Raw genomic sequence first — 13,545 nt, 5'->3', positions numbered from 1 at the left:
GATGTAAGTGCTATTAAGTACCAGTATAATTCAACCTTGTGACAGGCTGGAGACAAATCCAGTATCCAGAAACAACTTGCCTCCCCAGTGATGTGCAACATTTAGTTAATGCTTGGTAGTGGATGGTGGTCAACCCAAATATTTAGGTTCAGGTCGCTAAGACTGACATATAAACACATATCCTCGCCACTTGCTTTGGATGCGATCACAATGGGAGGGGCCAGCCAAATGGAATTCTCAATTTGTATAGTAACTACCAGAGTCAGCGGTCATTGGTTGAGGGAGGTGGAAGCCCTACTCAGGCAAAATCCACTGTCCTTGTCAGGGTGAACCACAAAAAGTCACTAAATTAACCTGTGCTTAACCCTCTTGCAGCTAGGCACAAAGCAGTCAGGCTTAACTTGTAGTGGATCCTATTTAGTTTTTATGGGATTCAGGAGTTTAGCTTAGCCTTCTGGCCTGCAGGCCTGTGCACCCGTTCCATAGTGACTTTTAGCCTACTTAACTTCCTCTGTCTTAGCCTATTTCTTTGATTATTTCTTTCAAAATGGCTGCTATTTTTACAGTTAGTGAAATGTTTTGATTTTATGATGTAAGGCCTCACTATCAATGTCAAAGTTAAGTGAAATACGTAGGTTTTCACACCATGTCCCTTTCCCACTTACGTGTGACAGGAACATAATGTAATTTTGAAGGGAATTGTTTACATAATTGCCACCCCAAGCATGCTCCCTTATATATTGTTTGGGAAATATCTGCATCAGATGTCCTACAAGATCTGTATAAATACATCTCACACAGACAAGGTTAGAGGGATTCCTACCAGATGCTATCAACGCCATCTATGCTGCATGTTGTCTGAATGCAAACCTAGCCTAAGTGTCACCACGGAGTCTGATATAGACACCTCATTCCAAGGTAACAAGGTTTTCTGGGTGCTTCTAATGGACATGGTACTGGCAGATTAGGTTATGAGAAAAGGATAACTTCCGTTCCACCACGACTCCCCTGAGATGTCACAACAAATTCAGGCCGACCCTGATGAGTTGTGGGTTAGATACAGGGATAAAGTTAGTCCTGCTGAATAGTTACATTCTTAGGTTTGGCGCAAAGAGTTTAGTTTGCGTTAGTGGAGGCCACATGTGGAACTCTAGTCATGTGAACAGCAGGTTTGCGCATCGAGGACAGTGGTTGCTGTAGCGCAATGACCTGGTCTTCGCTAGAACTTCACAGTGGTGATAGTCGCGGTCTTTTGTTGCTGTAGGAAGAAGTGCAGGTCTCGTATTGCTAGATGCTGTGGACAGTCGATGCAGACACAAAGAGCAGGTCTCACTGGAGTTTCACTTTGGCAGTTTTCACTGGCAGCAGAGTTTCAGTGGGAACGGGCCTGTTTGCAGTCTCAACAAGGCCAAACTTCAAGATGTCTACCTTTTTCATCTTGGAGGAGCTTCCACTGATGACAGACAAGGGCACAGGACCAGGGGGCACTTTACTGGAATCCAGATTCACTCCAGCAGAGGCCAAGTTCAGCTTTCAGGTAGGTCTAGTTGCAGATGGTCAGCTGGGCAGTTTCAGGGATGCCTCTGGAAGCTTGTTGTGTCCCTGTACTCACTCAGGAGGTCAGCCAGGTTTTCCTTGGAGTCACTCTAGGTAGCCTGGGATCAATGCAAACAGGTGCAAACGTCATTCTCTCAAGTGTCACACAATACGATCATAACATGTACTAAATAGCTCTCTCATTCGAGATTCCAGACACCCTCGATAACTGAATGCATTCCTTGATCATTTGACAAACATATTCAACAAGACCATTTGCTCTAGCGCTCTAGGGCAATACAACTGATGTGTAATAGTCCATTTCCAGAGCAACCTATGCACAATTTCAGATGTCAATTGCATCTCAATGTCAGTAAAAAATATTTTCTTGTGCCCCCTTAGCAATGAACACATCTCTTTGAAAGTAGCTTGTTGTGGTGCCTCTGAACTACCTTGGTTTTCACTGGTACTGTGTGGTAACCAACTAGTACAATAACACATTTACCCATGAACCTAGGTTGGCACACTAGGCATATTACACCTAAAGAGTGTTTAATCCACAACATATCAGGCTCCTTCAGAGGTGATAGGGGAGTATTTCCAACCAGTTTAGTTTTCTCACAAAGTATTCCTTCAAGCAGCAAGCCAGTCCTTCTGGCAGCCTGGCAGTTCTAATGAATCTTTCACAAGTCCAGGAGCGTTCTGATGAGTGGTTTTGCAAGTGGCAGCCTTTCTGTGGGGGAATTCCCTGACCTACCCTCAAAACTGGTTCTAGTCACTTCTTCTCCTTCCCTTGGTCCAGCCTCCAAACTGTCTAGGGTGGCAAAAGGCAGGGCAGGCCTGGTATCAAGATCATTTGTGTGTGCTGTAGGCAAAACTCTTTGAAGTGTAAGTGAGGCTGGGTGTAGCCCCTTCCCAGAAGTCCTTTCAGAATGGCCCATCCTGTCCACACCTAAGCCCCTTTTAGTCTCACTGTCTGGAAGCAATGCACAAACCCCAACAGCAAAGGCATTCACAGTCATGTGATTGAGGGCACTGGAAGAACGGCACAGATGTTTGGGACAACAAAATCCCAACTTTCTAAAAGTGACATTTTCAGAATTGAAACTAATCCCACTTCCCCATCAAAGGGGATTTTAAATTACAATTCATTTGAGTGTAAACACCATATCTCTATCTTTTTAAACATCCGGATTACAGGCCAACAGTTTTTGTTGTATACATTAATTGTTAGTGAAACGAATAAGCGAGTTTCTAGTCAGAGTCACAAAGGACACCAAATTCACATGTGAAGATAGGCCTCTTGTCACTGCTAAGTAGCTAGCTAAGTACTAACAATCAACGTATATTAAAAAAAACTGTTGACTTACATTCCGGATCTGAAGAAAAGCCATTGAAATTTCTAAGGGGATAGATCACACAGGGAAATTAAAACAGCAGTGGAACAAGTCTGCATGGTGAACAAACAAAATGAAATTCCACGATTAAGCATAGGTTTTCATTCCTATCTTGAGCTCACCAAAAAACGTGTGCATCTCAAGAATATCATTAACGTTATCACCAAAATGTTCTTCATCTTTCTTTAGTGTAGCTTGATATTCAACTCTATCTCCTCTGTCCTCTGACCATAGGTAAGTCTGGAAGAGTTTTGTACTTTTCTCTGTTTTAACCTCCCTAGTTATGGAGTAAAACTTGTTGTTTCCTTAGTATAGCTAGTTTTCAATTGCTATTAAGTATGATTCAGACACTCTTTAATCCATTCTTTCCAGGATAATATGGGTTCACCTGCTACATTTGAGGATGGATGAAGTTGTGACCAATAAGCTGCATCCATTGTGATGTAGGAAAGTGGTTCCCAACCTTTTAACTTCTGTGGACCCCCACTTTATCATTACTGGAACCCAGGGGCCCACACTGTGTGATTAGTGGAATCGGGGGACCCCCCACTGAGTCATTACTGAAAGCTGTGGACCTAATCTGTTAATATTTTTTAATTTTCTAAGCAGTCGCGGACCTCTTGAGATGGCTTCGGGACCCCCAGGGGTCCCAAGACCAGAGGCTGGGAACCACTGATGTAGAATGTTATCTAGTTAAATTCTCGCACTCCAAGGTCTCTTCCTGCTCTGTATACTGTAGGCTTATTCATTGCTAAGGCTGCTATTGTGTGAGTATACAGTCATCTACTTGTTCCAGGTGTTTTTCTCAATTTCTCTTTATGATGGTAGCCAGTATCTTTTTGCATTTAAATTCCTCTTTAAAGTCCTGTTTTGGTGTTGAATCTCACAAGTGTGTACAGAAAGCCTCTCAACGTTTAGTCAGATACTAAAGATTTTGAAAATATGCAGCTGTCCTGTAACTCAGTGCTAATGCAGTATATTGACAATCTTATGGTCACATATAAAACAAAAGAAGATTGCAGGTTGGATAAAATTGCTACCTTAAACCATCTTGCTGACAGTGGTCATAAATTGTCAGCCACAAAAATGAAATATTGTATGAACAAAGTTATCTTCTTGAGACACCACATTGAGCAAGGAGCAAGGAAAGTGTCCAAAGAGCACTTTTCTGCAATCCAAAGTATTAATTCACCCATTACCCATAGGGAATGGCTGTGTACTATAGACAGTGGATTCCAAACTTTCCCAGATTGCAAAAGCTTTGGTAAGGGTTACTCACAATGACACAGGGGCGTGGCCAGCGTCCGATGGATTAGGACTTGTTTCTGAGGGCTCCCACCCGTTCTTTTCCTGATCCATCGACAATCCTGTTTGATCTGGGGGCTATCTACCTCCTAGTGCCACACAAAAGGAGGAATCCTTATAGGGACCCCAAAACTGGGGCGACCTGTCTGGTGATGCACCGCAGGAGGATATTATGCAGTCCAAGGTAGGGTGGTTGCGAGTTGCCCAAGATGGCGACGCAGCGAGCGGCCAGATCCCTCTGATCTAGGGACCGCCCATGGAGCAAACTGAGTAAAGAAGAAAAAGCCTGCGAGGCCCATGGACAGCGGTGGTAACACGAGGTACACCTGGGGTGTGTCCATGGACTAGGAACCACAGCAGGGAGCAGGCATCCAGCTCGCGACGTTGAAGGCATAAGATGGCGGCCGCTGGACTACGGGCAGTGCTGTAGCCTGGAGGACCGCAATATCCTACAGGCGATACCTGCACATGAGAGGAGTGGATCTGCCGGCCTGGTGAAGCACTGGGGGTCCCCCTGCCTATGAATCCCAAACGGTGAGCCCAGTTGGCATGCCGAGAGGAGAACCTGAGAGTGCCCTTGGGGCTGACTGGCTCAAAAGTAAACACCGTTGGGCAGCCCTGCTGGGTGCTAAAAGGCCCAGGGGAGTTTGGGACGAGCAGAGAGATTTGGTGGTGGCACAAAGCAGGGGGCCTCCCTGAGCGTGCTGGGAGTAGGAGGACCACCCCTCCCCCACAAGAGTAATAGTAGCAGCACTGATGAGACAACCATAGCACTCGCTGCCCACAGGGCCCAGTGACAGCCCTACAGCACAAATTGTTTGGCAGGGGCTAGCTTTACAAAGTTAAGCACTAATCCAGCATTCAGAGACTGCAGGGCATAGCGAGGTTGACAAGGACCCGCCACACTGCGATGAGCCTGATTCTCCCCGACTGAGGCCCACAGAGGGGAGCTGGAGACCTTTGTGCAGAAAAGAGGGCAAAAACTGTAAAAGGAGTTGAGTCACAACCCACTGGCGCACGCTTGGAGGTTCTCTGGGAGCCATGGCCTGAGAAAACGAAAGGGGGCATGACGGTGCATGTTGCCCTGGGGAGGCTGACCAGCGAGGTGAAGGTGGCCTACCCCTCACTGACCCGAGGACGGGCAATCACCCTTGCACTTCAATGCGGAAAGTGGCCAGTCAAAGAAACACTGACCACTTCTCCCAGACTCCGAGACCTTTTGCCCAAGTCATGGCACCATAAAGGGATGCGCCTTCGGGACCCACTCTGCAAGACATATTCCGGGCTGTCACATCCACTAGAGAAGTTCTGGAGGCTAAAATGGACATAGGCCTCCTGGGGATGACAATCAGCGTCTGGCCGAATGAATGACTGCAACAGAACAGACACTAACAGACCTGCACCCCGAAGTTGTGGAGATGTGAGTTAAAATGGCAGAGCTAAAAGCTAAGGTGAAAATATAGGAGACCCACACAGAAGACGGAGAGAACAGATCGCGCAGGAATAACATACCCATAGTGGGCATACCAAAGTGGACAGAAAGCAGGGATTCCTTAACCTTCCTAGAAAAATAGCTGTGCGATAAGGTGGTGCCAGAAGGTCTCTCCCTCTTCCATTTCCTAGAGAAGACTCACAGGGTCCCTGGCCGACGACTGCCACCTGGGGCGTCGCCGAGACCAGTGGTGGCAAGGCTGCTCCATTACAAGGACCGAGACCATATATTAGCCTGTGCTCGAATGAAGGGGGATAGCCACGTAGACAATCAGAAGTTCATGATTTTTCCAGACTCAACTAATGCTATCCAAAAACAGTGCACATCGTTCATGGAAGCCAAGAGTTGAGTTCGCCAATTAAGATTCAAATATGCCATGTTATTCCCAGCTTGCCTTCGAGTGGTCTCACAAGAGGGCACACAATTCTTCCACACGTCTTAGGAGGTCTGGAGCTGGCTGGACACAAATACCCTTGCCGGACCCAGCCGTCGGGATGACCAAAATCATCACTGAAGAAGAGAAAGAGACGCAGACCTCCTTCTGCTGGACTCACCCCGTCAGACAGAGAGCAGTGCAGGAGGTGGTGGATTGAGTGGAAGTAGGAGGATCTTGCCCTCCCTTTTGATGGGAAAGGATTCACGGCACTCCAGCAATTCCAGTGGGACAGCACCCCTGGACTAACGGATGACTTTCTCCCCAAGATCACACCACGTGCATCAGACAACCTCTTCTAATGAATATATCAGGTAAACCATGGGGTTGCCCAGGCAGTGGGCTCAGCAAAATGAGGCATGATGCCTATGACCCATCACCCTCCCAAGATAACTGTTGCAGCATGAGAGGGAGGGGAACCCACAAGAATTGACACAGGGCTGTTCTGCACTTTAAATTGACAACAACAGAACAAACTTTATTGTTAGAATATGGACCAACTTCTTTATAAGGCACTAGGGATGGACATTTTCATCCATAACAGAAATGGGGGGCGGGGACTGGGTGAGACTGGATTGATGGATTTGTGGCTTGCTCAGGTCGGGTGCGGCACAAAGGCTCCAACTTGTTTAATTGCTTGTTTATTATTTGCTTATTTGGAGGAGAGGAGGAACCCTACTTGCCCCGAGGAGGGGGAGTTTAAGAGGCTTTATTCAGTTGTCGGGGAAGATATGTTGTGGTGCATCCATAAAATGTATGTATCCTCGAAAGTAGTCAGTGGGACAGCGAGCTGAAAGAGGCAGACGCAGGAAGCGCCCAGGCATGATTTACTATTATGTCATGACACCATGGCGACACCTGGAACATATAAAGTCCTAACCTGGAATATCCGAGGGATGTGCTCCATGACCAAAAAGATATAAGGTATACTCATACTTGCAACGAAGAGGAGTGCACATTGCCCTCCTTCAGGATACACATCTGACCACTGCAGAAGGATTTGCACTACAGCGCAGGTGAAGGGGATGGCTCTTTTACACGACCTATCCAGCATATGCACGAGGTGTCTTAATATGGATCAGAGCAAGCATTCCCTTCCAGCACACTGGACAGGGGTGGGTCCTGATGGACAATTTGCAGTAATGCTAGGAGGCCTGATAGGTGTGACATAGCGCTAGGCAGCATTTTTGGCCCTAATGTAGGCTAACAAGAGTTCTTTGAGGGACAGTCATGTGGACTGGCCCCGATCTAATGGGCTCACTCCTCTTGGGTGGTGACTACAATTGTGTCTCAGATCTGGAGATGGACCCCTCCCATCCCCCCTTGCAAAAGGCACCAGCTGTGCGCATGTATGTTTGGACAATGGCAGCGGCAGTGGGTCTTGCTTGACTCCTGGAGGTAGCAACACCCACAGGAGTGTGACTATATCTTCTTTACATGTCTCCACGACCTGCATGCCCACCTTGACGCCCTCGTTTGAACCCCTGACGTTCATGTCCAAATGACGAAGACATAGTATTTTTTTCCTACACAAGTTCTCATCATAATCCCCTGTTGATGGGATTACAATGGAAAAGGAGCCAACTGGCAATACCCATGTGGAGGCTGCATCTGAACTCCTTAGATGATCAGGTCTTCAGAGACCGAATTGGGACAAGTATACAGCAATACTTCAGGGGAAATATGGAAACAGCAGAGTCACCCTTATCAGAGAGTGACAACTTCAAGGTGGTACTCAGGGGGAGCTGCTTCTCCGAAACCATTGGAATCCGGTGCACGCTGTTGAGGGAGAGCTTGGAAGAGGAGGAATCCCTTAAGCTGCTCGTCCGTTAGGTGCAACCAGCAATCAAGGTAGAGCTCCTTGAGGTACGAGAGACGGTGGCAACGACGGTTGAAAGACTACAGTGCTTTGACTTTCGCAACTACATGGTGCAGGCCCATGCAGAACGAGATTGCACAGGTTCGCTCCTGACTTGACTAGCAGACCCAGTTAAACAAGCATCAATCATAGTGGAGCTGGCCACTGATGATGGCAGACAGCTGCACAGGCAGGATGGCATAAACAAGAAATTTCAAGATTACTATGCTAAATTATATAGCGGAGTGGTGGACCACTTCAGAGCATGACTGACAGAATTCCTGGAACCACTCCGCTTACCAACTCTCACACTAGAGGAGGCAAATACATTAGGAGAGGCAGTCACCCTTCAGGAGTTTAAGATGGCCATAAAAGCTTAGGCTAGGAATAAAGTACCAGGGACGGACGGGCTGCCCATAGAGTTTTACGCCGCATACTTAGAATATTGGCCCCTAAACTGGTGGACCTGTAGAACAAGGCCAAACAAGAAAGAGTCCTCTTGCAGACCACTCAGGAGGCCCTTATAGTCCCTCCATTGATACCAGAAAAGGAGCCACATAATACGAGAGCCTATAGACCACTCTCCATGTTAAACACTGATTATAAAATTCTTAGTAGAATCTTAGCCACGCGTCTGTTATCCCACATGCAATACCTGATACATCGAGAGCAAGCAGGATTCATTCCGGGGTGCAGCACGGCTCACGACATCAGACAGTTGTGTACAATTCTCAGGGCCCTAAATAGAGAGGGAAGGGCGCTGTTACTAGCAATTGATATAAAAAATGCATTTGATAGCCTGGAGTGTCACTTCCTATAGAGTGTGTTTTGGAGAAAATGAGCCTTGGCCCAATGGCTAGAATCCGCACTGGCCGATCAATATCAGGGAACAGGGAGGTGGAGAGGGGGACCAAGTAGGACTGCTCTCTTTTCCCTCTGCTTTTTGCATTAGTAGTGGGACCCCGGGCCACTTGGTCCTGCACCAGCAATAACTATCAAGGCCTGACAGTGGGGGATTGAGTACACCACACAGCGTTATATGCAGATGACCTGCTTATGTTCCTTCCGGACGGAGCCTGTGTAATGCTAGAGCGATATGGCTTACTGTCAGGACTCAGAGTAAATTGGAGCAAATTCTGTCTGTTCCCAATCCACAATTTGGGACAGCCCCCAGAGGACTTGGGTCACCTGGTATGGGAGCCTAACGCTTTGCAATATTTTAGAGTCTGAGTGTCCATTAATCTGGAAGACTTACTAGAAGGAAATATAGGCAGGATGGCCCTAAGTGCCAGTACAGCTTTTTGGGTGACACTGCCGCTGTCAGTGGCAGGCCGAGTGGCCTGGTTCAAGATGATATCACTGCTTAGACTGTTCTACCTCTTTATGGCACTCCCTGTCTAGATACCAGCCTCCTACTTCTGAGATATTAATAAAATCATTACCGGCTTTATATGGGGCCAGAGCAGGCACAGGGTGGCATTGACCACCATGCAGCACCCAGTGTCAGAAGGAGGATTAGCGGTCCCGGACTACAAGGCCTATTACCTGGTAGCGCAGCTGCAATGGCTTATGCAATGGGTGGCCAGCAGGCAAATACCTGACAGGGAAGTCCTGCCATTCACCCCAGTGGCACCTAGGTTGACCTGGGTCCTGCTTGGCTTTCCACTGCCGAGAGCCGCAAATACCACTGAGTTCTGAGTAATACGGCATGGATACGTTTCCCCTACTCACCAGACATACCCCTCCAGAACATCAAAGAATTACCCCATGGAGGTACATGGCAGGAGGCAGGAATAACTACAGTAGGCGCCCTCTTTGAGGAGGGAGCACTCATTTGACCTACTACAACTTAGATATACCTGGCCCAGGGACACTTCCTCTTATACAGTGTGGTCATGGCAGCTATTCGTAAGCACTGAGTGTCCAGAATGGCGGAACTGCCAAAGGCTTCCCACCTTCAATATATACTGACAACAGCGGGCACATATAAGGCAGTACCCTGCCTCTACAAAAGCTATCTCCAGACCCAGGTGCTGGACCTGAAGGGAAATTGGGAAGAGGATTTGGGAAAGTAATAGGAGAGAGGAATTGGGAAATTATCCTATATAACACAGCCAAGGAGACCAGAAACGCTAAATTTAAACTTATGAATTTTTACAAATTACATAGAGCAGTGGTTCCCAACCTTTTGACTTCTGAGGACTCCCACTTTATCATTACTGAACCCGGGGACCGCCACAGAATCATTATTGGAATCTTGGGACCCCCACAGAGTCATTACTGGAACTGTGGATCCTGGCCTAAACAGTGTTGATGATTTGATCCGCAAAACAATACACAAAAAATACAGAAACACGCATTCATCAAACACATACACAAATAATAACACACTTTATTTAATTTGCAAACAAATAAAATAAAAAAATAAAATGTTTGATTTTAATAAGAAGGTTGGAGCTTTTCTAAATTCAATTGAAGCCACACGTCGTCCATACAGTATTCTGTTGGATGCACTTGAACTGCTCCAATTAATCAATCCCAGGAAAGTACTTTAAATTTTAGCCTCCAATTTCAAATCCTTGATGTTTACAGTACATTTTTTTTTTAAATTGTATAGTTAACCACTTTATTTATATAAACTTATTTAATCTGTTAATTTTAGTAAATTTACTAAGAAGTCGTGGACCCCCTGGGGTCCCCGGACCACATCTTGGGAACCACTGACTTAGAGCATAGTTTACCACCGTGAGACTAAGTAGGTATTTCCCACAGACAGAACATACATGCCGGCGCAGAGGCGAGATAGGGGCATAATTCCATCATATGTTCTGGAGCTGCCCTGCACTCGCTACTTACTGGGGTGGGTATCACGGAGAAGCATACTGATAGCATAGAGCGCGAGGTCCCCTGCGAGGCCCAACACTGCCTATTGTGATGGTTCCCCCACTCAGCCAAGACAAAAGTTACCAGCCGCTTCCAGGATTGGCGTTGGCCTTCGCTAAGGGGGAGATCGTGAGATGCCGGAAAAATCCGATAGGCCCTAGTTTACAAACATGGAAATGAGAGTTCAAGAAAAAGGCAGATTCAGAGGCAGAGAAAAGGCTTCGGGAGGCAAAACGAGGGAAGGTGTACATGCACGCGACACAGTCCTGGGGGGAACCTGTAGACTCCCTAGGAGACTTAGAGGGACAACCACAGGAAGAGACCTGAGACCTTCCAATAAGGTTCAGCTGTGTAACATACATGCAAAGGGACTTTGGGTGAGCATGGTTTTCTGGGTCTGAGCACACTACCGCAGGGCGGCACTATATACACGAGACAGGGACTATAGGGCAGAAATATCCCACAGGATGAATGGATGCACACGGGGAGGTAGGGAGAGGAGATGTTGTGGTATTGTTAAAAGCTAATTCAGGGCGGACTACCAGGGCATGCTTAAAACGCTGGCGGGTGAAATCCTGAATGGGTTGCTGAATGAACAAGACACGGTCGCTGACGGATGAATGGGGGAAAACCAGCACGGAATAATGTTACACGTGAAAAGTTACTAAAACAAAATGTAAGAGTGGCTAGGATACCAATGAATAACATGTCATGTATGTCTTTCCTGAAAATGCAATACAAATTTTGTTTAAAAAAAACAAATACTCACAATGACACAGAGGATCCGGTCCCATTTTGTTGATAAATTCATGAGTACCTTCTTCTAGTTCGAAGACCGATTCCTGATTTTGAGATCATGTTTTTTTTTTTTTTGTATAGGAGAAGGACGACAAACAGTAAACAAAGATGCTGCACATTTTTTGTATTCTTGATTACAATGATAATAATCATTTTAGTTGGCCTGTTGTGGGGCTTGATTTCACTGGTTGGATATGCTCCATCAGCGCACGTTGAATAAGCTATTTATTGCACACAGTAACTTAATAGATGCAAAATTAATAAATAGAGATTGGTCTGTAGGACATTTTAAAGAGAAAAACTATTCAAATTGTTTGGCTGAATATACTGATATCATGGATATAAAGGATTGCTATGTTTGTACCTAATTATCTTTGTCAGTCTCTGAGGGATCAACTTATTTACAATTACTTCTTACTTCCTCACTTTCATGTAAGAATTTTGTAAATTTATTTCGTGGTAGGGTGTTTTAGCTCCATTTCCTTTAGGCTTCAATGCTTTGTGGAAGAAGTTCCTGAAATTGAAGATCCTGGGAATTGTAGTACGTTTTCTAACCATTAAAGGCTCATTATGCAACCTAACTCAAATTCTAACATGACTAAAAATAAGGTTTGTGTGTATTTTGAGTAAAGTGCAAATTCATTAAGGAGTATAATGAGAGAAAATTATGAGAAATTAGGAAGATGTAAGATATTAGGAAACAAATAGAAGTTGAACAGACATTAAGAAATTGAAAAGTACATCCTAGGTTGAGGATGGACCAAATGGGAAATGGAGTGTTATGAATGGTGCAACAGATTTCAAAGCAAGCGTTCAATTAAATTAGTTGGAGAGAGTGAGTGTGAAAGGAGTTATGTGACTAAGCATAGGTATTTGATTGGTGAAGAATCTCTCTTTTAGAGGTTCTTCTTGGCCTCTAGGGATGCTGCCCAATCTCTATTGATTTGTTGTATATTCTAGACTAGCCGCTGGCGCTGCAGAAGGACTTGGTGCCAAATACCATGGATGCATATTTTTGCATATTTTGGATTCCATCTTATGCATGTTTAATTCATCACCAGATACTCCCTGCTCCTCAGTCTCACTCTTGCACATTCTTTTGTCCTTCTTTTCTCCTTTTGCCACTGTATTTTTATCTTTCGCTTCCACCTTCCACCTTTCTTCCCCCTTTTATGTTTTTCTCTCTCTTGGTCTGAGTTGAAGTCTGATTCGGAAAAATAAGTGCTGATGCCCAAAAATGAGTGCTGGGTGCCGCACCTGCAAACACCGGCTCAAATTACGCACTGGATTTCTGAGATTTATACTTTTGAAATATTATGCATCTTGATTAACTTTGATATATTTTTGCCTTCTGTATTGCACTATAATATTTAATAAACCTTCGTGGTTTCTAAATTACTACACTTGAGCCTCTTTCAGTCATGGCTAATTCTTACGGATTGCAGTTCAAAATTCTGTAATGAATCTTGTATTTAGGGATACATATCCTCACCGATACTTGAGGACACTGCTGTCCATAGCCCCGCATTAGGTGCTTTCTTTCTAACATGTCAGACTTACAGAAATAGCGGCACAATTTTTTTTCTGACAGATAATAGGTATATTGAAGCGATGGCAAAGTTTGGTCCTCTATTCCAGTTCTTTGGGTTTCTCTAGCAGTTGAAGATTTTCATTTGTTTTGATTTCATAAATCATAGCGGCTGAGAGAAGGGTTTGTAGAGGCGTTACCACTGGAAACCAACATACCATACTACTCAGCTGAGACTGGCAAAGAACAAATGGGTGGTAGTGTACCCCATAGGGAAATTGAGGTGAATGCTTGGTCACACCTTGATTGATGGGT

The sequence above is a fragment of the Pleurodeles waltl genome, chromosome 3_1 (genome assembly GCF_031143425.1).
Source record: "Pleurodeles waltl isolate 20211129_DDA chromosome 3_1, aPleWal1.hap1.20221129, whole genome shotgun sequence".
NCBI lineage: Eukaryota > Metazoa > Chordata > Amphibia > Caudata > Salamandridae > Pleurodeles > Pleurodeles waltl.
Note: the sequence above shows the minus strand (reverse complement) of the source record.